Here is a 24,243-nt window from a genome sequence, read left to right on the forward strand (position 1 = left end):
AGGGAATGGCAGGTAGGGGCTTGGGGGAGCAGCACTGTATAAGGGCTGTGTGAACACACGCAGGTAACAGCTAACCCGAGAGCGTTCAAATTTGTTTACACGGCTGTGTTTTTGTTCCCCGGGAAGTTAGCCATTTTGACAAGTTTTTCAATTCACTGATACTAAAAATATAACTGTCCCAAACATTTTGAAACTGTCAAAAGTGTTCCAGTTAGGTACTTAGTGAACAAAAACATACTCTCATATTTTTTTTCAGTTTGAAGCTGTACTGAGTAGCTGTGGGAAGAGCAAAACAAATACCTAGTTCTGAAACAAGCTGACCCATTCTCCTTCCCTATTCACAACCAGACTCAGATTTCCATCCTCATTCTCACTGAAAGACACCATTCTTCATTCCTATAATCTCAGAAATACTCACAGCAGCGGACCAGCCTCTTTCCAACTAACTCTACCTTAAACTGCCATGTGCCTTGATTTGCCCTCATTTAAAAATGAGACTGCTTTACTTTTTTTCTTACAATTTTCCCATGCTGATGCAGGATAGGAGTTTTGGAGCCACCTACACCCACGCTGCGGAGCTTTGTCAGAGATCTTTGCCATGGTGCCTCTGCTCTGAGCCCTGACACATCGTGCAGTGCTGCTGGGAATCGCAGACCCTGCACTGACAGATCTCTCAAGCCTTTATGTACAAGTAACATATGTGACATTTGCATTCTCTCTCTTATCAGGCTTTGTTTGTATGTGAAGATGTCAAAGCACTCAATTAATGTGTGCTAACGGCATCTTTATATTTTACAGATAAGAAGGCTGAACTGGTGAGAAGTGGTGATGGGAGATGTGGCCAGTGAGGGACAAAGCTGAGGAAAGAGCCCCAAGTTCGTAATTCCTCAAGTGTTGCTCCAGACCCAGGGCCAGGAATGAGCAAATGTAATAATATGATGTGAGTGAAATGTAAACAGCCCAGGTAACTGTGTTTTCCCTCAGCAAAGCAAAGAAAATAAAGAAATTGCAATTATTTAGTTATTTAAACCTCAGTCAGAAACAGAAAATAGAAAATATATTTTCCTATGTAAATGTAATTATTGTTTATTCTGTTGAACTGATTTCTTTTTTATGTGAAGGTCACAGTCCTCTGCCCATGAGAAAAAAAAAAAAAAATCCTTTCAGAAATGGAGTTGAAAACTCCAGCAAATTACAGAAAGCAGATGAAGTTCTCATCTGACTTAAGCTTCAAGGATGGGATTTTCAAAGATAACTAAGGGATTTAGCGGTCTGATTTCCCAATTTGAAGCCCAATTGTCCTTGAATGAGATCTCCCCAGACAGACGTGGTCCAGGGGGAAATAGACCTACTGGAAATGAAAAAAAAAAAAATAAGGTGCCAACTCTACAAATGGACCTTTAGAAAAAAAAGTCCTCTGAGTAATGAGGACTTGCAAGAAGTGATGATATGTTACACAGGCAGCAGCAATGGATAAAACCCACAAGAGGGTTATTTTAAAACATCTGTGTTCAAGAATGAGCTAAAAAGGGGGGCTGAGATGCTGTTCAGTTTAGCTGACAACATCCAATAATTCTAATGTGATAAAAGATCCTGAAACATCTGTCAAAGCTATTGCTAACCTTGCTTTGGGGAAAATACTTCCATTACCGACTGTTGGTTAGAGAGATGAGTCTGGGGCCAACCTGTGAGGGAGGCAGCCCAGACATTTAGGGGACCTCTTCAAAGAAATCTCACTAAGATTGCTAGAATAGGTTAAAGGAATCTTTTCTCCTCTAGCTGCTACAATAATAGTCCTGTGGCCATGACTGAAATGTCTGACTCCTTGTTGACCAGTGATATGTGTAGGATGAGTTAGTGACAGAGTCCAGTTTTCACTCTTGATGCATATTCAGGTCTTACAAGTCACTAAAGATGAAATATGGGAGCATTAAAATGCCAGGCTAGGTTGGACCAGATGCCTAAACAGCCCAGTGCTGTCTCTTCTGTAGTGTCTCACGGGGACTATCAGAACAGATCAATCTCATCGTGCTGCTTCTGCTCTCACCCTTCCTGTTACTGGCGATTTGCAGCTCTGAGCCTTTCTAGGCTAGATGCAGGTTCTTCCTTCTCAATAGCTGTCAGCAGATGAGTTTTTCACCCAGCCTCCTCTTGAACCCACACAAACTTGCAGCACCCACAGTGTCCTGGGGCAAGGATTTCCACAGCTAAAACACACACTGTGTGAAGAAAACATCCCTTTGGTTTGTTTTCATCTTCGAGATTCAAAGAAACAATGAGCAACTGATTCCATCTTCTCTCAACTTGCCACCCAGTGGACATCCCTAGATGCCCCTTAAGTTGTGTCTTTCCCTGCCTAAGAGATGTCTACACTGTGAGGTCGTCTGGAGAGGGCCATATGGACAAGAAGTATCCCATACCGCAGCTAGCGGTAGGTGTATTGGGAAGATGAAGATGCTGAACGTCTTGTTCCAGCCGCTGTTGAGCAGTGCTACACCCACGTGCACATCCTCACTTCCCTTTCTCCCCAGCTCGTGCCCGTACACGGATCTGAGCCTGTGCCTGAGACATGGGTTTGGAGCTGCAAGCACGAAGCTTTGTAATTACACTGGGAATCTCATTCCAAAGGGGAGGAGTAAAAGGGGGTGAGCAGGAAAGGAACTGCCAAGTTTATTATCTCGGGGTTTGCGGGTTTTTTTTTGGCTATAGATGACAATCTACATGAAAGTCCCTTTCGTACATTCATTACTGGAGATTTTATAGCCTAATGAATGTGACTCATCTGCGTAATCGCATTGTTTTCCAGTACTCCAGATGTTCTGTGGAGCACCTCTGGCTCGTGATCTCCCATTTAAACATTTCTTGTAAACACCAAAAGCTGTTTGTTTGTTTTAATGTTCCATCACATCCCATTACCCAGTGAAGGTGAAAGATTGAAATGCAACGTTGTCTTGCCAAGAGATTTTTTTTCCCCTCCTTCCTCCCTCTGCTTCCCCTGATGTATCTGTGTCTAGTGTCTAATTAGTATGCAATGGGATGCAGAGATTCCTCTGCTAAATATCTTGTTGCTTTCTGCTTGCCTTGATCTCTGTAAGCAGGCGGATGCTACACAGAGATCTGGGGCCTGCATATCTCAGGTGCTGAACAATTTCAGTTCTTACTACTTATGTGAGAATTCAATATATTATTGTATGGGTGATACAGTGCCATGGGACTTAGCTCCCTGTCTTGCAGTTAATCACATCAGGGAAAAATAAATGCCAGAGGTAAACACTCCTGTCCAGGACCACTGAATACTTGCTGCAGTGACATTAGAGCTTGTCTAGAGGCTATTTTCAATCCTGTAGGTCAGTCAGACCAGCTTAATTCTGTGAGAGCTTCTTTTAACACAAAGTAGATGTGGCTTAACACCTTTGGATGGATGTAGCAGGTTGAGTTGTAATCTAGATAGATATAACAGCAGGCAAATGTTGAGCATAATTTAACTGCAGGTAATAACAGGGTGGTTCAGCTGACTCTGGAAACAAGGAAGGTTCTTTTTATTTTGCATGTCAGATCAGTGTGGTTCCACTGCTGTCAAAGTCACATCTGTTTCAATTTTATACCCTTTATGTGTCTGGACCTGCTGCAAGTCTGGTCCTTGGAATGACTTGGGATCTCTGCACTATGAGGAGACATTTCTAATTTTACAGGATTTGATGCAGGGGTGTCCAAGTGACAAGAGATTTGCCTTGTAGTCACTATAGTAGTAGGCATCTACTGTAGCTGATAGGTACCCAAACAGCACAGAGCCTCTGAAGTCAGCTGTGGGAAGGTAAGTGAAGTATGAAAATACAGATGGAGAAATATAATAATAAAAAGGATATTTTGAAGCAAATCCCAGCATGGAAAGCAGGAGTAGAAGGGAGAATCTTTGGCCACGAGGCAGTTGAAAAACCTGGGAAAATCTGATAGGGGAAAAGGGAAACCAAAATAAGAGCCAAGAAAGCACCAGGGGAGAGACGAGATGGTTATTTCAGTGAAGCTTTCAGAAGAGAAGCTTTAAATATTTCAAAACAATTATCAACATATTAGGGATAGGGATTGATTTAGTCTTATGTTCTTTTGAGAAAAATTATGAAAACTAATAACAAGCCTGAAGTATGGCAAAGCTGCACTGCTTGCTTCAGTCTTAACAGATCAGGTTTAGAGGATTGTGGGAGATTAACGGCTGATGAAATGAGTCTTCAGAGTCTGTCAAACATGGAGTTCAGGAGCCATCCAAGCTCTCTTGCTTGAGTGCTGCAGGGCTTTCACCAAGGAAAGTGTGAATTAGAAACCTTGGGGTATGCTGTACTGTGCTGGGTCTGGCTGGGCTGGAACTGGTTTTCCCCTACAGCAGCCCCGTGGTGCTGTGGTTTATGCTGGAGCTGCAGGGTGTTGGCAGCACCCTGGTGTTGTGGCTGCTGCTGAGCAGGGCTTACACAGCACCAGGGCTCCTTCCGACATTCCCCCCAGTGGGACGGGGTGGGCAAGATCTTGGGAGGGGACACAGCCAGGACAGCTGACCCCAGCTGACCCAAGGGACATTCCAGACCATGTGACATCTGCTCAGTATAAATCTGGGAGAAGGAGGAAGGGGGGGGTCACCCTTGGTCCCCTGAGGCAACCACTACAGGTATGGGAGCCCTGCTCCTGAGAAGGCCCCACATCGCCTCTCCATGGGAATTAGAGAATAAATCTGTTTGCTTTTGCTTCCGTGTGCGGACCTTTGCTTCATTTTGCTTATATTAAAACTGCTTTTGTTTCACCCACAAAGGTTGGTTTATCTTCTTTCCCCTCTTTGCCCTGTTGAGAAAACAAGGGGAAAAGGGGGGGGGGGGGGGGGGGGGAAGTGATAGAACGACTTGGTGGATACCTGGCATTTAGCCAGAGGCAAACCATCACATGTACTTACAGAGGAAAAGCAGAGTGATCCCCATGGAATTTCCAAGTAGGGAAGGGCAGGGGACCCTGGAAGTCTGATGTGCTACATAGATGTTAAAAAGAAGGACTCTGAAGAAATCCAGTACATTAAATACGATATCATGAAGGAGAAGACTGAACAGATTTATTTGCTTCTGAGAAGGAAGCTGAGAGACTCTTCCCTGAAGGAATTACAAGAGTCATGTTTCTGCCTCTGAAGGTGGTTGCTATAGCCTGATACATCAATGGCAGCTGTGATCTTCGGTAGCTGTTTTGTTAATAACATATCAACGGAAATGCTTATGATACAAAGTTTTGTTTTGTTTCTCTTACCCATATATTAAAATAGTGGGTGACATGAAAATGAGGATATATTTGCTTCGAGGTAAATGTTTCATGCAGCGGAGCAGAAGCAATATTGAATATTATTTGAGTTCTACCCTTTCAGATTTTGGGTTGGTTTCTGTTGGGGGTTGGTTTTTTTTTTTGTTTTTTTTTTTTTTTAAGAGGTGGAAAAGAAATTCTCCCAAAAGAAGTCTTCTAAAAAATATAATTTGTGGTTATTCAGTGCACTATTTTTGATCAATGCCAAGTACTTTCTTCCAGTTTCGATATTTTAAGCATTACCGATCTGCATAAAATATTTTTAATGGAGTCGTTTCAACCTCCAAAAATTGGAAACATTCTGTTCTGATAAAGTTGAACTTTATTGGGAACATTTCATTTCAGTTCTGTTTCTTAGGAAAAAAAAAAAATCACAGAAATTAACATGTTACTCAGGATAGGTTGATTTCAATAAAATGCCATTTTTTGTCAGAAAAAAAAATTCCAGCAGAACATTTTTCAACCTGCTCTAGTTACGAGTTATTACACATATATTCACTGTCATAAAAGTTGTATCTGTGGTTACATCTTAATAATTTCTTCTAATTTCATCCAACTTTCCTGGGATACTTCAGATGTTTAATAAATGAAGGCAGATAATTTCCCACCCATTTCTGAGTATTTTTAATTGAGTAAATCCTGTTTCTCTAGCCACTCCTTGATTTTATGCTATGTTCATGGAGTTCAGATGCTGTAGTTACTGAAAACTCAAACAAGTATTTGTGTTATTTATAGAATTGTATTACTAAGGCTGAGCTGAAGTCAGGTCATGTTTTGCTATTCCTTTAAGAGAAATGTTTAGAATCCAGTAAATTCAGAAGGTCAGGGGAAGGAAGCAGCAATATATGTATATAATATATAGCAACTCTATATGTGGGGGAAACTGAGGCACAGAGTGAGACAAAGGGTGGAAGAAATCTCACCTAATTTTAGACATCTAAAAGGTATCTAGGCCAACTTCGTCATTCAGATGCCTGTTAGCAATATGCAAAGAAACACCTCCAGAGTGTGAATCATTTCACGTACGTTAGTCATGTACCATAGGGTGGGGTGAGGCTCTCTTTGGAGATCTCTCTTGCACTCCACTGACTGTAGCAGGAACCTAGGTGACTGATTTATTCTAAAAATTTTGTGTCGCTTACGTTAGACAAAAAGGGATCTTAGTTTTTGTGATAAGCCTAAGGCTTCTCAGAAAATCTGTGGCAGAGTCAGAGACCAAATGTGTATCTCCTGAATTCAAGGGTAACACTTTAATCATCAGATGGTTCTTCCTTTCATAATTCTGACTCTGTCTCATTACAATAATTCAGCATATTTCCTTCAAATAACAGGAGTGGGACATCTGTAGAACGCTGAAAACCAATTATTTAGTTGGGCAGTCGAATCATACTAAACACTTCTGCACTCCAGACTTCTGAAACCATGTGAACTTTTGCAAATGCTCCTGAGAGATGCCACAGGGAAGATTTCCTTTTCAGAGAAACGATCTGAGAGTAGAAAGCATTTCACACAAGAGGAAGCAACATATGCCACCACAACCAAAGAATAAATAGGGAAAAATAACAGGGGAATAACGAGTTTTGCTTTTGGTGGCAAGATTGTTATTGCCTGAACACAGGAAATCCAAGGCACATCAGCAATAAACCTCTTGTGACACATTTTTTGACTGGAAAAAACACTTTAATCATACCTGCTTCCTGCATAACTTTACATGAGGACCCTACAAGCACGTGCTCCTAAGTGCATAGGAACAGATGATACCTCTCCATCATCCACTCCCTTTTGCTGGACAAATGCCGAATCTTCTTGGGTGGACTTTGCTTCAGACTATCCAGAATCTTCTCCTAAGCACATGGAGGGGGCTTCCCCACCCTGTCTGCAGTGCAGTCGCTGCTGGGGAGGGGGTTCAGGACTGCCTGGCAGAAGCACACCAAGGCCGAAGATTTCTGTACAGGAATAAAGGGAAAATGTGGAACATCTGCAAGAGGACCTTACCTCAGGATTCTGATCAGCGTGCACTAAGGAAGAATCGTGAGGCTTGATCATACCTAGGGAACCTCGTACAGTCCGTATCTCCTTTCCCTGCATGTTTATTCTGTGTATTCAAGCACTACGTCAAGAATGTATTTATCTCATACACTTGCAGTGTGAGGGACTGTCCATGACAGAAAAGATTTTTCACTGTTGAATGAGACAAGACCAAGAGTGTGAAGGGAGCACGGAGGGGAAGAAGTGATTTCCTGAGTGCCATCTGGGGGATCACTGGCATGGCCAGTTTGAAATCCAGCTGTGTCCGACTCGAGACTTGTGTGCCTTTTCGTCAAGCTGAGCTGTCCTCACTGAGAGGAAAACGCAACTCATTTCTAAGCTGAGTTCCTGCAGTAAGTTTAGTGCACATTGGTGGGGTATGATTTTACAGCACTGTTCATCTTGATTGCCTCTTGCTATAATTTTCATTTCTTTCTCTCAGCTGGTGCCTTGCTTACATGATAGGTGAAAATATTAAATTAGTTCCCTTTACTGGAAATTATATTCTGTTAAACCATTGTCATAGCTACGAAGAGACCTTTCAGCCTCCTGGTAGACTTTGTTTTAGAAACATCTGACAAATCCTATAGCACTCTTACAGGGAGTTCAAAGCAAAGGCATCGTAAGCTTGGGCAATTACAGATTAAGTGGTTTAATATTGCAGAGAACAGAACAGGGAAAAGGACAATGTGTTGGATATCTGTGGCCTTCCCCAGGTTGTACTTTGCTAGGTTCTTTGTGTTTGAGCCATTGTCCTTTGCCTTTTACATTCATCTGCAATATTAAAACACTTAATATGGGCAGTAATTATTCGAGCTGATGATGCTTTTTCTTTGAACTCCTTGCTGGAGTGCCAAAGGATTTGTTAGATATTGCAATGATACGGAGTGGTTTGAGGGACATTACTTTCACCCCCTATAGAGCATCCGCAAGACAGAACATAATTGGACTACAAACTTTGAACTTGCTGAGGTTTTTCATCTTACTTTTGGTGTGCACAAGTGGCTGTTAGGTACTTGTCTGGATCATACTTTTCCCATGATAATAGAGAACAATAATAATATTAATTCTTAGCTGCTGTAGGATATTTTTTACATATAGGTCTCACAGACGTCACGAAGGGTTGGGGGGCAGTATTATTTTTTAGGGGTTGATCTAAAGTTTTAAAGAAGTTGTAATTTTGTTGGGAAAATGGGCTTTCGTGTCTGGGCTAAAAACAGAAGCAAAGTTTCACTGAATTGAGCGAATAGTTCCATTAAAAAATAATAAAAAAGGAAAAGAAGTGGACAGAAATGGTCTGAAGCAAAGTGAAAACATTCTTTGAGACACGCAAAACATAACACCTCAGTGGTCTAAAAATGGCTTTTTCTTCTACAGGTTTACCATCACGCTGAACAAAAACCAAGAATAATGTTTCTTTCAAGAATTATATGTCCTTCAATTATAATGTAAAATTTAATCTGAGTTTAAATGAAATTATTTCATAAACATATTTCTCACTCCATGGGTTTTCCCTTACCACTGTTTCTTTCATCAAATACTTTTAAAAGAAGAAAAATTCAAAAAACTTGTTTGCTTTGACAGATTTTCTGAGCAATCATTCTTGTCCATGTGTTTGTCTCCTCCCTGGAATAAACCGTGAGTCCGTTCACCACTTCCACCTAATCCAAGAGAGTTGCTGCAATTGTAAAGGCATTGAGTTCTTATAAACTTCCTCAAATTAGGCAACGGAGTAGAGTGACATCTGGAAGTGCCCTTGGAGGAGAGCTGTAGAGTGAGTTTGGAGCTTATCTAATATTAGAGAACCAGACACCAGGCCAGAGAAACCGAGGCTTCATAAGCACCTCTGTACAATTGTTTTCGTAGTTTCTTTGGTTTTTTCTTTGGTTACAGATTTAATTTGGTCAAGTGTACTCTTGGCTCATTCGTCTCAAGCATTTTAGTGATGGAGAGATTGAGGCACAGGGCAGAGACATTGACCAAGTTCAGCAAGAAGGTCAGCAACGGAGCTAGGAAGAAAACTCAGTCCCAATGTTTCTCTCATGGTTTTGTCCCTGCTTTTATGTCATATCTGTAAAATACATTTTAGCCCCCATTGCTTATTGCATCAAAATCCAAACGGATTAAACATTGCTTAGGTAGTTCAACACTATTATCTGAGAGCCAGATGAAATGGTGGGGATTAATTCGGTTGTGGGAGCAGGGTGTGGAGCTGGGATTCCTGAACTGGTCCTTTTCCAGGCCATGCTAGATTAGAACCCACAATATGCTCACCTTGCATGACTCAGCGAGGGGTGCAGAGAGCCCAGAGAACCTCTCTACAGTTGTTACAAAAAAGATGTATCAGGGAACACCATGAGTGTAGCTGAAACACCCCTTTCTGCAAGGCATTTGGCCTTGCTATAACAGTTGAAAGGCATCTAAAGTTATGTGAGAGAGATTCCCACCCCCACAGGAGACAAAGATCAAGAGACCCCTGAATATAGCCTGTCCCTCGGGATGGAAGTAATGTGTTGCCTCTGAGAGACACCCCATTCCATGCAGCTCATCCACTTCACCTCCCTGCTCTACAGAGCTCTTCCAGCCTGAGCTTCTGTAAGCACTCCCTTCAGGCAGGCTGTGATAGTTTCATCTGCTTGACTTTGTGGACTATAAACAGAGATCTAAGTGGCTAGATAAAAAAGTGCAGGCAAGGGAAAAACAGTTCCATTTCAATCATCTTCCACTTGAAAAAAATAATACCATATAATCAGAAATGTTGGGGGGGGGGGGGGTTTGGGGAAAAAAAAAATAAAAGCTTGAAATTTAAAGAGGAGAAAAAGCTATGAAAATTTTAATTAAAATTCTCCCTTTCTTTCTGCACCGCTATGTCAGATTTAAAAAAAAAATAATAATTTCCACAAGTTCTACTTTTGTCCTTTGCTGTTAGCTTCTTCCAACCTCAATTCACCCAAGCACTTATCAAAATAGAAGCCTGAAAAAGGGCTTGATTAAAGGGTATATGTATCTTTACTGAGAGAAAACATTGGGTGCTAAAGGAGTCTAATCTGGCACAGAAAGTTGTAATAAAAACCAATGGCTGGAAGCTAAAGCCAGACAAATTCAAATTAGAAGTAAAACACATATTTTGTAACACTAAGGACAATTGCCCATTGGAACAAAGTGCTAACAGAAATGCAGGATTCTCCATCCTGAAGTCTTCAGGTCAGTACTGAATTCCTTTCCAGAAGGTCTGCTTTAGCCAGGTGCAACTGATGGACCTGAATACCAGGATAATTGCCTGAAATCCGCTGACTCAGAACAGTGCTTTTTCCACTGAAATCAGTGCATCTACATCTGTATAAATGGGGAATTAAGTTCCAGTGAGAGAACTTGAAATATCAGAGATTAAATGGTACACTGGTCATCACATTAAAGAAACATGCTTTACCTACCCTCCTAAGGGACAACACCTGATGTTTTGTGAAGGTGTAAGGGTGAGAAATCATTTCCAATCTAGTAAGAAGTCTTGAGGCAAGAAATGTTTGTGGTTGGTGCCACATGTGTTAGTGGTTGAAGGAGCAAATTCATTGGGAAAATTTTGTATAGTTTAAGAAAATCTCATCCAAACTGTGAGCTGTGTGAGAAACTCACTTTTGATCTATGTGAATAAAAAAAATCCATGAAGCCATTCTTGTTAATTTATGCTAAGTGTAATGCTGATAGCTGTAGTAAGTCTTTACTCAAAAGATCAATGCCTAGGTAAATAAAGCATAAAAATAGATGGAATGGAAGGAGTATTGTTAAGCAATAGCAATGGCATTAAAGCAAGTCCTGGGCTCATCTATTTTGTCTAGTTATGATTTCTGCTTAAGAGAAGTATTGGATTCATTCTCTTTCATATTATGCACTTCTCTGAGCCCTCTTCTGACAGATCTCTAGTCATCAGTGGTTTTGCCTTCGGCCACTTGTGCTCACCTAAAAAGCAGGTGTTTCTCTGACTCTGACTGACTCCAGTAGAGGGAAGGGGATGGGAGGAAGAAAGAAAAACACCATCTCCCCTTTGGTCCCTGGATAGTTTCTGCTGTCTTCCTTTGGTCATTACCATCAACTCTGAAGACAACTCAGAAGGAATCCTTGAGAAGCTGTCACCTGCAACGAGACTCCCTCTGCACTCACAGATGAACAGAAATGTATTAAGGTGGAGGTGTCTGGGCAAGCTTCCTGGTCCCAGAGCAGGTGGGTGGCTTTCCGAGAGGTGCAAATTATTTCACGAATTAACAATGTCTGTAACGACCACATTAACTGTTGTACTAAGAGCTCCTCTGTCAGGAAAGTCCCATGTGGTACCGGTATCCAGCTGTGTTATATTGGATTAGTGGATGTCTATTTTCTTTGATGGTGTTTTGGGTTTGTGTGGCAAGGTTTTGGTAGCGGGGGGGCTACAGGGAAATAAGCTGCTAGAAGCTTTCCCTGTGTCCAATAGAGCCAATGCCAGCTGGCTCCAAGATGGACCCACTGCTGGCCAAGGCCAAGTCTATCAACGGTGGTAGCACGTCTGTGATAACATCCTTAAGAATGGGAAAAAAACCTGTGCAATTGCAGCTGGAGAGAGGAGTAAGAATATGTGAGAGCAAGAACTCTGCAGATAGCAAGGCCAGTGAGGAAGGAGGGCAGGAGGTGCTCCAGGCGCTGGGGCAGAGGTTCCCCTGCAGCCCGCGGTGCAGCCCATGGTGAGGCGGCTCTGCCCTGACCCAGGGAGCTCCACGGGGGAGCAGAGACCCACCCACAGCCTGTGGAGGAGCCCAGGCTGGAGCAGGAGGATGAGTTCAAAGGAAGCTGTGACCTCTGAAGAGAGGAGCCCATGCTGGAGCAGGTCTGCTGGCAGGACTGGTGACCCCGTGGGGGACCCACGCTGGAGCAGCCTGTGCCTGAGGGACTGCACCCATGGGAGGGACCCACGCTGGAGCCGTTTGTGAAGAGCTGCAGCCTGTGGGAAGGACTCATGCTGGAGAAGTTTGTGGAGGACTCTCCCATGGTGGATTAGGGAAAGAGTGTGAGGAGTCTTCCTCCTGAGGAGGAAGGAGAAGCAGAGAAAATGTGGTGAACTGACCACAACCCTCACTCCCTGTCCTTCTGCTTATCTGGTGGGGAAGGACGGAGAGAAATCAGGAGTGGAGCTGAGCCCAGGAAGAAGGGAGGGATGGGGGGAAATTGTTTTTAAGATATAGTTTTATTTCTCATTCTCCTACTCTGATTTGATTGGTAATAAATTAAACTAATTTCCCCAAGTCGAGTCTGTTTTGCCTGTGGTGGTAACTGATGAATGATCTCCCTGTCCTTGTTATATTTTATTTTGTTATATTTGTTGTATTTTCTCTCCCCTGTCCGGTTGAGAAGGAGGTTGACAAAGTGTCTTTGGTGGGTACCTGGTTTCCAGCCAGGGCCAGCCCACCACAGATGGAAATGTCTCAAAGCTTAAGAAGCTTCACACTACTGAATTCCTTACTGTTAGGCAAAATTGAACCCTCTTTGCTTTTTGTCTACGTGGTTAGAGGAGAAAAGTGCTCAGGGCACTTTGTGTGTTTGTCAGTCTTGTTATGGGATTGAAGTGTCTGTGCATGGCAAGGGCTGCTCTCAGGGTAACTCTGCATGGGTTGGGCTTGAATAGGCATGGTCCTGTGCTGTTCCCCTTACCCAGATCACATGGATTCGAAGCTGAGATGCTCTTAAGACTGCAGAACACTCATGCTCTCCCCACAACTGTGCTTCAGAACTGGGGCTGAAGAGTTTCATGGGACAGGCTTGGAGTCTTCCTATGTGGGTAAGAATGGGCTCAGACTTGTACTTAACAACTGGCTAGACTTACTCTAGTAATTCCAGGGAAAGGATCGCTCCTGGACCATTGTATAATCTGCTTACTACTGTGAAATCTTATGTGGATTAGTGTTACTGTGAAATTAATAAACGACAAGCTGCTCTGGAAACTTTGACAAGCAAGAGCAGAAAGTGAAAAGCAACAAGGGTCCACAAAGGTTGGGGCAAGAAAAGAATTAAAGGTCTTGATGCCTTCATAACCTCTGCTAAAGCCATTGTGCAAACAATGCTTGGAGGTTGGATGCAACCTCCTTCCCTCAATGCCTGTGAAAACACAGGACTGAAATAACACATTCTGATTTGCAGGGGTCATTCCAGTAGCCAATGTCAGGTTATTCTTACGCAATGAGAAGACTTTTGTTAATTACTCTGACTTCTTTACAATGATAGGATGTACACATTTGAACCCCGAAGGGTCCTCTCCAGAGAATAACCTTTATTTGCTTGATTGCTTCTGTTCAGTTAATTCTGCCTAATTACTATTTTCTTCCTATTAGATCCTAATTATATACAGTATTTTCATTATAAAGTGTAATGTTTCCCAGAGAACTATGTCAATTACACAGACAATATTACCGGAGGTCTCATTTACTTCATTAAACCAGAGAGCAGTCTCTCTTCTGATTAAAACTGCAGTTGGAGGTATGGACATAGTAATGTCCTACTCTTATAGTGTAGTTATGAGAACCGATCGGATGATGATTGGAAAAAAATTATTCATATTTTTTAATGCATAAAGATGCCTCTCTCTGCTGATTGTTTTAAAATTTTGTTTATTCCACCTGACTGCCTTTGCAGGGAGGTTTCAGGAATTTTACTATGAATTAACATTGTGTTAAAGCACGAATAAATATTGTGTAAAGAGAGATCAAAAGATTTGAAAACGTAGTCCCATTAGAACAACGGTGTGAGAGAGTGCATAACAATACAGTGTCAAGTACTGAATGGAATACAGAAAATCTAACAACACGTATTCTTCTGTCTTGTAGAAGAACAGTCTGTATTTGCCTTGAATGGTGGTAGAAAAAGTATTGATGTGCAAGGGAATACGTTTGGATGTAATATGTAACAAGTGTATGAAAGCCCTTGCTACAGGATCTCAGCTAAGCCAAGTCATCTGAGCCCACAAGGGAATGAATGCTTTCCATTTCCAAGCACAATAACTATCTCATTCAAGTCAGTAAAAATAACCAGCAGCTTACACCGAGTTGAGAGCTTCTGTGCTTTGTTGTGGAACACCAGGATGTTTAGTTTCTTTGGAGCTCCAACATTAGTCTCCACCTGTAAAATGGGGGTGCTACTTCCTTCACTGCCTCCTTTTGGTGTCAGGTCTGGTACGTTAATGACTTAAAATTCACAGACCCTCTTCTCACCATCACATGATGAAGGAGCCAACTACAGTAATGAAAAATATCATTCTCATGCAAAGGCTGCAGGTAATAACATTACATCGTAATTCAGTAGACTGTGCAACTCCAGCGTAACTCAGTGTATAATCATATAAGCATCTAGCACACACTCGGCACTTCATAAATAATAAATAATAGTATTAATAATACAACTGCTGGCACAGTAGCTTTCAATAATAACTAGATTTTTAAAAAGTGTCAGAGCCAAATGGGATACCCAGCGTGCCCTGTGTTTACCAGAGCTTTACAAGGCTTTCAGGAGAGTATCCAGAAATCCTGCTTCAGTCACAACTGAAAGGAAGCTTGGCCAGAGGTGGGGATGTGAACACGAAGAAGGTGGCATCCCGGGTACCCCTGACAACCAGCACAGGGAACATGTTAAAGTATCGATAGGCCACAGACCTCCAGAAAGCAGGGACAGAAGAGATCTCAAGAGGTTACCTGTTCTGGTCCTCAAAGTGCAGATCAGCTTGACTGTTCCCATTCCAGACTTTGGTTTAACCTTGTTCTCAAAGACTTTCTGTGGTGGGGATCAAGAACATCCCCAAGCAACCTCTTCCACTTCTTCATTTCCCAGAATGAGAAAAATGTTTTACTAAAACCTAATATAAATACTTCTGCTGCAATTTCAGCCCACTATTTCTTACCCTATATCTTCCTTTCTGAACCTTTTAGTCTTTGGAAGGATTCTTCCTTTATCTTTTCTGCTAAGCAATCCCAAGTCTTTCTGTCATTCCCCTTTGATTTCTGATCATTGTCATTGCTCTGGATTCTCTCTACTTTGTCCTCCTTTCCTGCCCAACCTGAACATAGTGCTCCAGCCCAAATCCTACCAACACTCAATTTAGAGAAAAAAACCAACTCATTTGTGATTCTGGTTGTTCTGTTTTATGTATTCTAGTATATTCTTTGCCCTTTTGTGTATGATTGTACATTAGTGAATGTTATAGATCCTTTCTGTTTCCTAAACACTTAATGTTTTTCCCCTAATTTTCCCCGTTTTGAGATTTAAAATCATATTTTGCTTGAACATAATTTGTTTAGCTGACAAATACAGACATGACTTTTTCACTATTAAGTAAATAAAAAGTGTTGCTCTGTCAATAAAGAGATCTTTAACAAGTGAACAAGAACTAGAATGACCCCCAATATTTTAGCCTCTATAACATGAAAATGGAAAAAAAAAAAAAGGCAAAAATAAGTGGAATTCAGAAAAAAAATGTTTACAATGTTTATTTCCTATAAGAATTTTCTTCTCTGTGAAGGTTTAATTGAGTGTTGTTGTTCTTGATTGGATTATTGACAGAAGTTTAATGCAGTTAGATATTATCTCACTGAGATTCAAATTCCTAAACCCACTAGGATCTTCAGTTATTCTGGTTCTTTTATTCACAGAAGCGAACTCATCTCTAAATGAGAACAGGGCGATAGAGCATTGTGCAATGACATACATCTCAATGCAATGAATTGTAAGTTTTCATCCAGTCAAAAGGTGAATGGAAGTGCTGTACAGAGCTGTAATGTGAATGGGGACAGGGGATGCTCTGGAAGTTCGGAAAAGCTCTGAACCATGTATCAAGGATTTATGTATAACCCTGAACTGGGTGAGAGGCGGTAGGAACTATTTCTAGGCTTTTCTGGGGATGATTCAAAGAAGATTCACTGAATCTTATAGCCCACCACTGTCTCCAAGTCAAGTTATCCCTTTACAGCCAAGTGTACGAGCAAAAGATTTGGGCTACATTTCCAGCAAGAAAAGAAATACAAGACAGAGCATCCCAGCAGCTGGGCATGTCACCTGAGTGAGTGCATGGTGACGCTCTCGTGGAGCTGCACAGGACACACATAATGTAGTGGCAGTCTTTTCAGGGACTGGCCTTATGCCATCCAGGAGCAAGACACCGTGTCTCTTGCTACAGCTCATTACACAGGTTTATGGAGGCTTTATGGACCATTACAATGATCTGATGTGGATTTTAAATATGGAACAACATGGGGTACTCTAATGGCTTTATGGCCATCTTCAGCTACGAAAAGCTAGGCCCCCTGCCAAAGTACTGTGAAAGCCAGGAGAAACAAGGAGATGAACACATATCATCTCTCAGTATCCAGAAAAAATGTGTTATTTCTAGTGGGAATTGAGAGATTCCCACATATTTCTTCCTGCTTAAATGCCCTGTCCCACTCCTTAGACATGTTAAACAAGTATCAGGCATCCCTGAAGTTCAGGATCTACTTTTTTTCATCAGTCCCGCCATTCCTCAGTCAAAGATGCAAACTTTTGTATCAAGTGTTTATCTGTGCCACTTCATTTCTGAGCTCAGAAAACTACATGATTGGTCTCCAAGTCTTTGGTGGATGTTCTGCTGGTGGAAAATTAGCTCCATGGAAGGGTAAATGGAGATATCAAGGAGCATACGGGTAGCCAGATGGAGAGATGTAAACACAGAGAAAAAGCTGGATGAAGAATAAGGCTGAAAGATTGTGTGGATAGATGGACAGCGATTCACTATGGACAGATGGAAACTGAAGCTGTTTGGAAAACAGAATTTCTGTTCAACTGTGACACACTAGAATTTGTTTCCATCCAGAATGGGAAAGATGTCAATATGTTGGCATTTATAAAGAAAATTGAAATGTTACACCCCCTCCCCCCAATTGTTTCAGAAACAAAGACATAATTCACTAATTTAAAACTTTGTAATGCAACATGAAATATATTTGTGATTTTAGAAATGTTAGATATAAGCATGCCATAATTAATATTGTCTATGGTATAAAGGCTGACATGAAATAAAATGCTGAAACTAAATTGGTTACACATTGAAGAACAATGAAAAACATGTATCTTATTAAAAATAAATGCATTTCCACAAAATATTTTAAATTTTTATGAATTTATATTGTTTTAAAAGCAGAAGTCTTACATTCTTAATTATCGCATCCTCCTATAAAGGAATCACGAAAGAGTCTGAAAAGACCCAGTCAAGTATGGTGGAGGGCTTGAGAAGGGACAGATGAAAAGGTGAAAAATTGTCAAAGATGCATTGCTGAAGGTTCAGAATTTGTCCCATGGCAGTTGGTGACAGTTCTTATTAGGCTCAGTAGGACCAGCTGGGAGTTTGCCCCAGCCTGGCAGTGTCTAATGGAAAACCATAAGCCACATCAGCCTGCCCCAGCATGGGGAAGGCAAGCTTTCAGACCAGATATCACATGCATTTTAGTGCCAGGCTTTCCAGATGATGCACTCCAACAACCCTGCACTACAATTTAATGATTTGCAGAGAGGCCAAGGCAGGCTTCATGTGCCAGAGGTTTCTTAACTTGACTTTTCCTTCAGTGGGAACTTCCTTTGTTCCCACTAAAACATGTCTATGACATATGAATAACTGCTTTGCACATAGGAGTCCTGATGGGATAAGTTCTGCTTTCAGCTGCCAAATTTTTAAATGATCGATGAGTAACAAATGACTCCTTGAACTATGCCCGTGCTCTGTTGTTGCGGGTGATACCGTACACTCTAACCTTAGGATGCAGCTTTTCTTGTTCACAGGAAAGAGACACGAACTATGAGGACTTGACACCAGCCTGCAAAAAAGCAGCAAAATGATAATTTTTTGCTACGCAGCTGTTGATTTGGATCTTTTCTACAGCAAATCTAGACATCTTCTTTTTAAAACAAATCTGCCTAGAGACACAGCTATCTGTCTAGTATGAGAAAAATGCAAAGGCATTGTGAAAGATGTGGAACCCCAGAGGTGACGGTCAGTGAAGGTCCAGAGAGCACGTGTGGCTTTGTGTGCCTCCAACAAACCAGGTGCACTGTAAGACAGAACTGGAACATGGTAGCTTTATCTCATCTACAATTTGCTCATTTTTGCAGGAATTGCACCGATTTTTCTTCCACCGCTCTTCTTAATTTGGTATAGACAGAAAATTCTGCCTTTTTTGGAGCCAGAAAGACTTTGACACCAAGGGAGGATCCCTTAGAGGACAGCTGGGGGATCTGAGGAGAAGACCATAGCGTCATATATAAGGGGGGGATCATGAAATCACCTCTCAGATCAGCTTTCAATTTGTAGCAATGACACCAATGCACGGCACAGCTCTTAAATTTTCATTCCATGCCCTGTTTATCAGTGATCCCTTGCAAGAGCCAGCCAGCCGGTGCAACTGCCCAAGAAGGAGGGCAGGCAAGCAAGAAATCAGTTGCCTTGACACTGAATTTTGGCAAAGCTTCTTCTCCCATCCTGAGTGGGGCCTCTGAATATCCTCCATTGTGTCTCATTCTACAGCCAGACCTGTTGCATATTCTAATTCCCCCTTGCTCCCTGATTTATGCTACAGCTAATGCTTTTGATGTCAGTCTGAGTGAGATAGAAAGCTTTAAAAATTCATAGCTGACCTTTCACTGACACGTTTAGTTTCCGTTAGGCAAGCGCTGTGTGGCAGGTTCAGGGGAGGGGAGGGCAGTTTTTAAGTCTGAATTGCCTTTTTCTTAAAACAAGAGAAAGCATTAGGGATGTGGGGGGAGTTGGTGTTTCGGTTCTGTACAGGGGAAGAAAGGGAGATGGGAATGAAAATTAAACTGAGAGAGAGAGGCCTCAAAAGCAGAGGACAGGCTTATGAAAAATATATACCTTCACCAAAGGAAGATGGAATACAAATTGGATCCCTTTTAAAAATATGCCTTTAAAACAGACGTTTTAAAGGGTGGGAAGGGGGGATAAGGGAGGAGGGAGAGAGGGGGAGCGAGGGGGGGGGGAAAAAATGTCTCTTAAATGTGTTCAGAACATTTCTGCAGCCTGCAGAGCTGGGATTGTTTATTAGAAGATAAGATAGTGAAAAATGTATTTTGCAGAAAGAAAATAGTAAAGCTGGTTTCCCAGCAGATAAGAAGCCAAATTTCTATTTTATGCTCAATTGAATGATTCAGTTACATTATCTGGGAGGCAGCAGTGAAATAACACCCTTCGGAAATGAGACTGTGAGGACACACAGTTCAGAGGAGGCAGCCATGGGCCTGTCACCCGGCGACTCAGACATCCAGCGCTGGGACACCCGTGGCCACGCAGCCGCCCCTCCCGCTCCGGCTGCGGCTGCAGCTGGAGGAGCCTCGTCCCAAACAGCCTCCCCAGCCAGCACAGGGCTCCCAAACTGGGAAGATGCAGGATTAGTGCTTGTCTCTCCATGCTATCCAGTGGCACAAACCACTGCTGCTTTGCAAGCAGTGCTTCTTATTTCGGGATGGCTCCCTCTCTCCTTGGCACATCACGGTCCATCCCGGACCCTGGCTCATCCGAACTGGCAGGAACAGAGAGGAAATCCATGCCCAGAGCTGCCGTCTGTGTCTCTGCAGGACGACAGCAGGGCCTGGAGTCATGGCAGGATTGTGATGTTTTTCCCTCTGCATTGCCTTTGCATTTCTCAAGCCTGATGCCCGCAGAGGCAGCTACTGTCTTGTGTGAGAAGACTAATATGACATGTGCCAGGATGTGTGTTTTTGCAATTTTTCAATGAGTTCTGCAGCTTTTGGGATTTTCCTTAGAGCTTCAGCTTCAGGAAAAAGAGGGAAAAAGGAAAAGGGAAAAAGAAAAAGCAACTTATTTAGCCTTTTAGCTGTAAAGGACAGCTTGTTTATATAAAATGAGTATAGTCTCAAAATCCAGAAAATAAAAAGTATTGTTATTTTAAAATAAAAACTCCACCAAGTAAGCAAAAGAACCATTCCTATGATTTTTTTACCCCAGGATTCTTAGATGACGGACTCTCCATTTTTGACTGCTCAATGTTGGCAACATTATTTGATGTGTTCCTTAGGAGACCTTACTTTTGTTTTGCTTTTTCTTTCCCTTAATATAAATGTCATTCCTTCTTAAAGCTTATGGCTCCCTCTGTAAATGAAGAAACAAATGAAGCATGTGGCACATTAGTGCCAATTTTTTCCTTGCACTAGAGAGTCTGGCTTACAACAGTGGTGGTTTTGTCCTTGATAAGTCCATTTTTTATTTACTGAGCCATTTAATTTGTGATTCATTATTTGTATGGGCCTGTCCACACTGATCATCCAAAGATAAATCCACTATTAAAGGACACAGCAGCTTTCTCCAGTTTCCACAGAGTCTGAGTCATGGGCAATCTTAGTGGCTAACAGAAGTTACATCAGACTTTGAGTTAATGTATGGCTCAGGTGTTAAACTACAGTTTAGAGTACTTAAAATCATACTCCTGCATTAGGAGTTGTGGAGGAGAATATTTTTCTGCATGAGACCACGGTGTGATGGCAGCCGTGTCCAGGATGTGGACAGTGACAGTGGTGGCCACTGGTTAGTCCTCTTCAACCTGATGCTTCTTGAGTGGCATGTTCAGACGACTAATGATTACAGTCCAGCTACCAGTAGGCAGATATATCACATTAATTGGCTTAAAATGGCATCTTGGATAATGGCATAATTTGGAAATAACTGAATTTCATGGAGAAAAGGGATTATTTATTGAGCAGAAGGTGTATATCTTTGCAGAGGCGAGATTTGCCAGAAATAAGACGGTGATTTAAAGAATGAACCACAGAAAACATTCCTTCTTGACCAGCACAGATTTGAATATGTCTTGAGGGACTGTATTTCATTACCTGTATGGTATTATGGTTTATTATATGATTTTATCATTCTGATTAAGACTGAATTGCCACCGCAGTAGGTTGGCATTGATTAGACACATGAAAAAGAAAGTCCTTGCTCCAGCTTTAACTTTTGAGAGAGTGTAAAACATAGAAAGGAAGATCTTCAAGTTCATCGAGCCATGTGGTGGGGAATGGAACCCAATTTCTCTAAAATCCAATTACTCTCAAATCAAAACACTTACTAAAACTTTCTTGTAATTTTCAGCACTGAGTTTCCTTTCAACAACACTCCTATGCATCAGTTTGATCCATCATTTTGACAACAACATGTCAAAAGAAGTCCTCATGAAAAGGTCTGAGGGAATTTTTGCTCCTACTTTTAGGATATATTTCAACAGCACCGTTGCCATTTCCACATTGTATTTTTTCATTATAGTTTAACATACACTGGTGAGCTGATAAAGTTCTGAGGAGACATGCAAGACATTTTAATCTTGCTTAATGGTTTAATCTTTTCCATATGAAACTCTGAAAGTTTTTTGTGCAGACAGTTTAAAAAATTTTGACTTCCAGCCCAACAGGGAGGCTGAGTGGTAGCCTGCTGCACTGCTTTCCTGAGCCAATTTTCCTCTTTTAAGGCCATATGTTGATAATAAAGGTACCTGATGGAGTCTACTGTCACTCTCACTACTTTCCTATCACTGTTAAAAAGCTAGAAATAAATATTTACCTTTTCTTCTCCCAAATCTAGTACGAAAATTTTAAGCCTTGACCCCTGCTGACAGAATTTTCAGCAGAAGTTCCAAAAGAGAGAGTATTTAGAGAAAGGAGATCTCCTAAGGGGAGGAGAGGTTGAGAATTAGAGAGATTATTTATAGCTTGCTCCCTGCTGTGGACGAGACAGTGCTGCAGTGCCCAACTACTCAGTAATTGTGAAACTGCTGGCCCTGCTCCTTGGGAAACCAGGATAGCATCTAAGGTGGTCAGGAGAGCAGAGGTAGTGTCTTTTAGTCTGCACTTTCTTTACAGCACACTGCTGCAGGATTTTTCTTAGGATTTTTCTTAGGACAATGAGGTCTTTGTCCATTATTTGGACTCCAGAGCATTACCACCACAGAAAAAATTAACTCTATTTTGAGCCTGTTAAGGTTTTCACCTTTAGCGTAAAGGCTTGATTAGATTCTTAGGGGATCAACATTGTCATAAGATGTAAAAAATAATTGACAAATAACTCTGTGAACAACTATCACAAACTCCCTTCAACATTTTGGGAAAATCAGTCTCACTGTGAAATTGATGGAAAATCCTGAAAGTTTGAGTAAAGGTTTTTGAAAGACTCTACATGAGTGAAAATCTTGCCCTTCCTGAATAGAGTATGATCGGTCCATCCATGTATTTGGCTAAGCACAGCATCAAAAGAGACGCAGATGTTGTTGACTACAGTACCCCTGGACCGGGTGAAGAGGGTTGTGCCCGTTCCAACGGTGCAGAGTGGGACACGGGTACACAGATACATGCAAAACCACTGCTGGCAACAGAGGAGGCTGAGCTGGTGTTGAAGACAGTTTAATTATAAGTGTTGCTAAAGGCACAGACTGTTCAAAAAACAACCTACCTGACTACCCTGAGTAGGTACATTCAAGAGCTTATGATTTTATTTTTTTTTTTAAAGAAATGTATGATTTCCATTGACCTGAATGTTACCAAATCTCTTTTGGTATATTTGCCATCTTTAGAAAGACTCTGACATCTGATGGATACTCAGGAGTCCAGAGTACTGTGAAGAGAAAATAGATTTTCTGTCCTATAAGGAAATATGATATTTTGATATCTGTTTTTCTCAAAAACTAAAATAATAATAAAAAGAGGTATATTTTTATAGAATGAAAAGTTTCTGGATGTTGTGACTAACAAAAGTCATTGTGTGATTAATTTTGCCTCAACACAGCAACTCTCCAAGGCCCTGAAGTGCCCAGTGGGAAGTTTAGCTGAGCCATCCCATTCCCACATGCCTCTGTAAAGGTTCTGTTCAGGTAAGCTGCAAAAAGGTCAGTTTTCTCTCCACTAATTCCCCCCATGTCCTTCTCCTCAGGGCTGCTCTCATTCCACTCATCGCCCAGCCTGTATCTGTGCTTGGGATTGCCTCGACCCATGTGCAGGACCTTGCACTTGGCCTTGTTGAACTCCATGGGGTTTGCACATCCCACCTCTCCAGCCTGTCCAGGTCCCTCTGGATGGCACATCCCTTCCCTCCAGCGTGTCACCCCACCACACAGCTCAGTGTCATTGGTGAACTTGCTGAGGGTGCCTCGATCGCACTGTCCATGTCACCAACAAAGATGTTTAACAGTGCTGGTCCCAGCACTGACCTCTGAGGACGCCACTCGTCCCTGCTCAACACTTGGACATTGAGCTGTTGACCGCAAGTCTTTGAGTGTGACCATCCAGCCAATTCCTTATCCACTGAGTGCTCCATCTATCAAATCTCTCCTCTCCAATTTAGAGACTACATTGCTTTCAGTCCATGGATTACGGAGCAGGGTGTTTGCACCTCTCTGTCACTCATGACACTGCATCATGTTGCTCTGAGTGTGACATTCTTTTGCTCTGCTGGCAACAGACTGTGTGGGGTTCACACAAACCTCGGACCAGCCTTTTGGGGATTTGCAATTGTTCTTAAGCTATCAACACGTTGTGTTCATTTTTGGCGGAGACTCAGGTCTATCTTAGCCCCATAGTGCCGCAGTGGTGTGACAGGACTCGCAATGAAATAGCAGACAGCAGGGCTGGGCATAGCAACATTGACACTGTGTTATCTTACAGACTCTGCCGTGCTATTATCTGTTAGGGTTGCAAATAAAATATTGATTCACTCAAACACCTGCATTATACGGGCCAAAGAACAGAACGAAATTGTAGCTTGGCTTGAAACTCGGAAACAAACTCTTCCAAATCAAACAGGCACAGTAGGAGTTAATGAAAGGTTGAGAATAAAGCCAT

This window comes from Athene noctua, chromosome 20 (assembly GCF_965140245.1).
Source record: "Athene noctua chromosome 20, bAthNoc1.hap1.1, whole genome shotgun sequence".
NCBI classification, from domain to species: domain Eukaryota; kingdom Metazoa; phylum Chordata; class Aves; order Strigiformes; family Strigidae; genus Athene; species Athene noctua.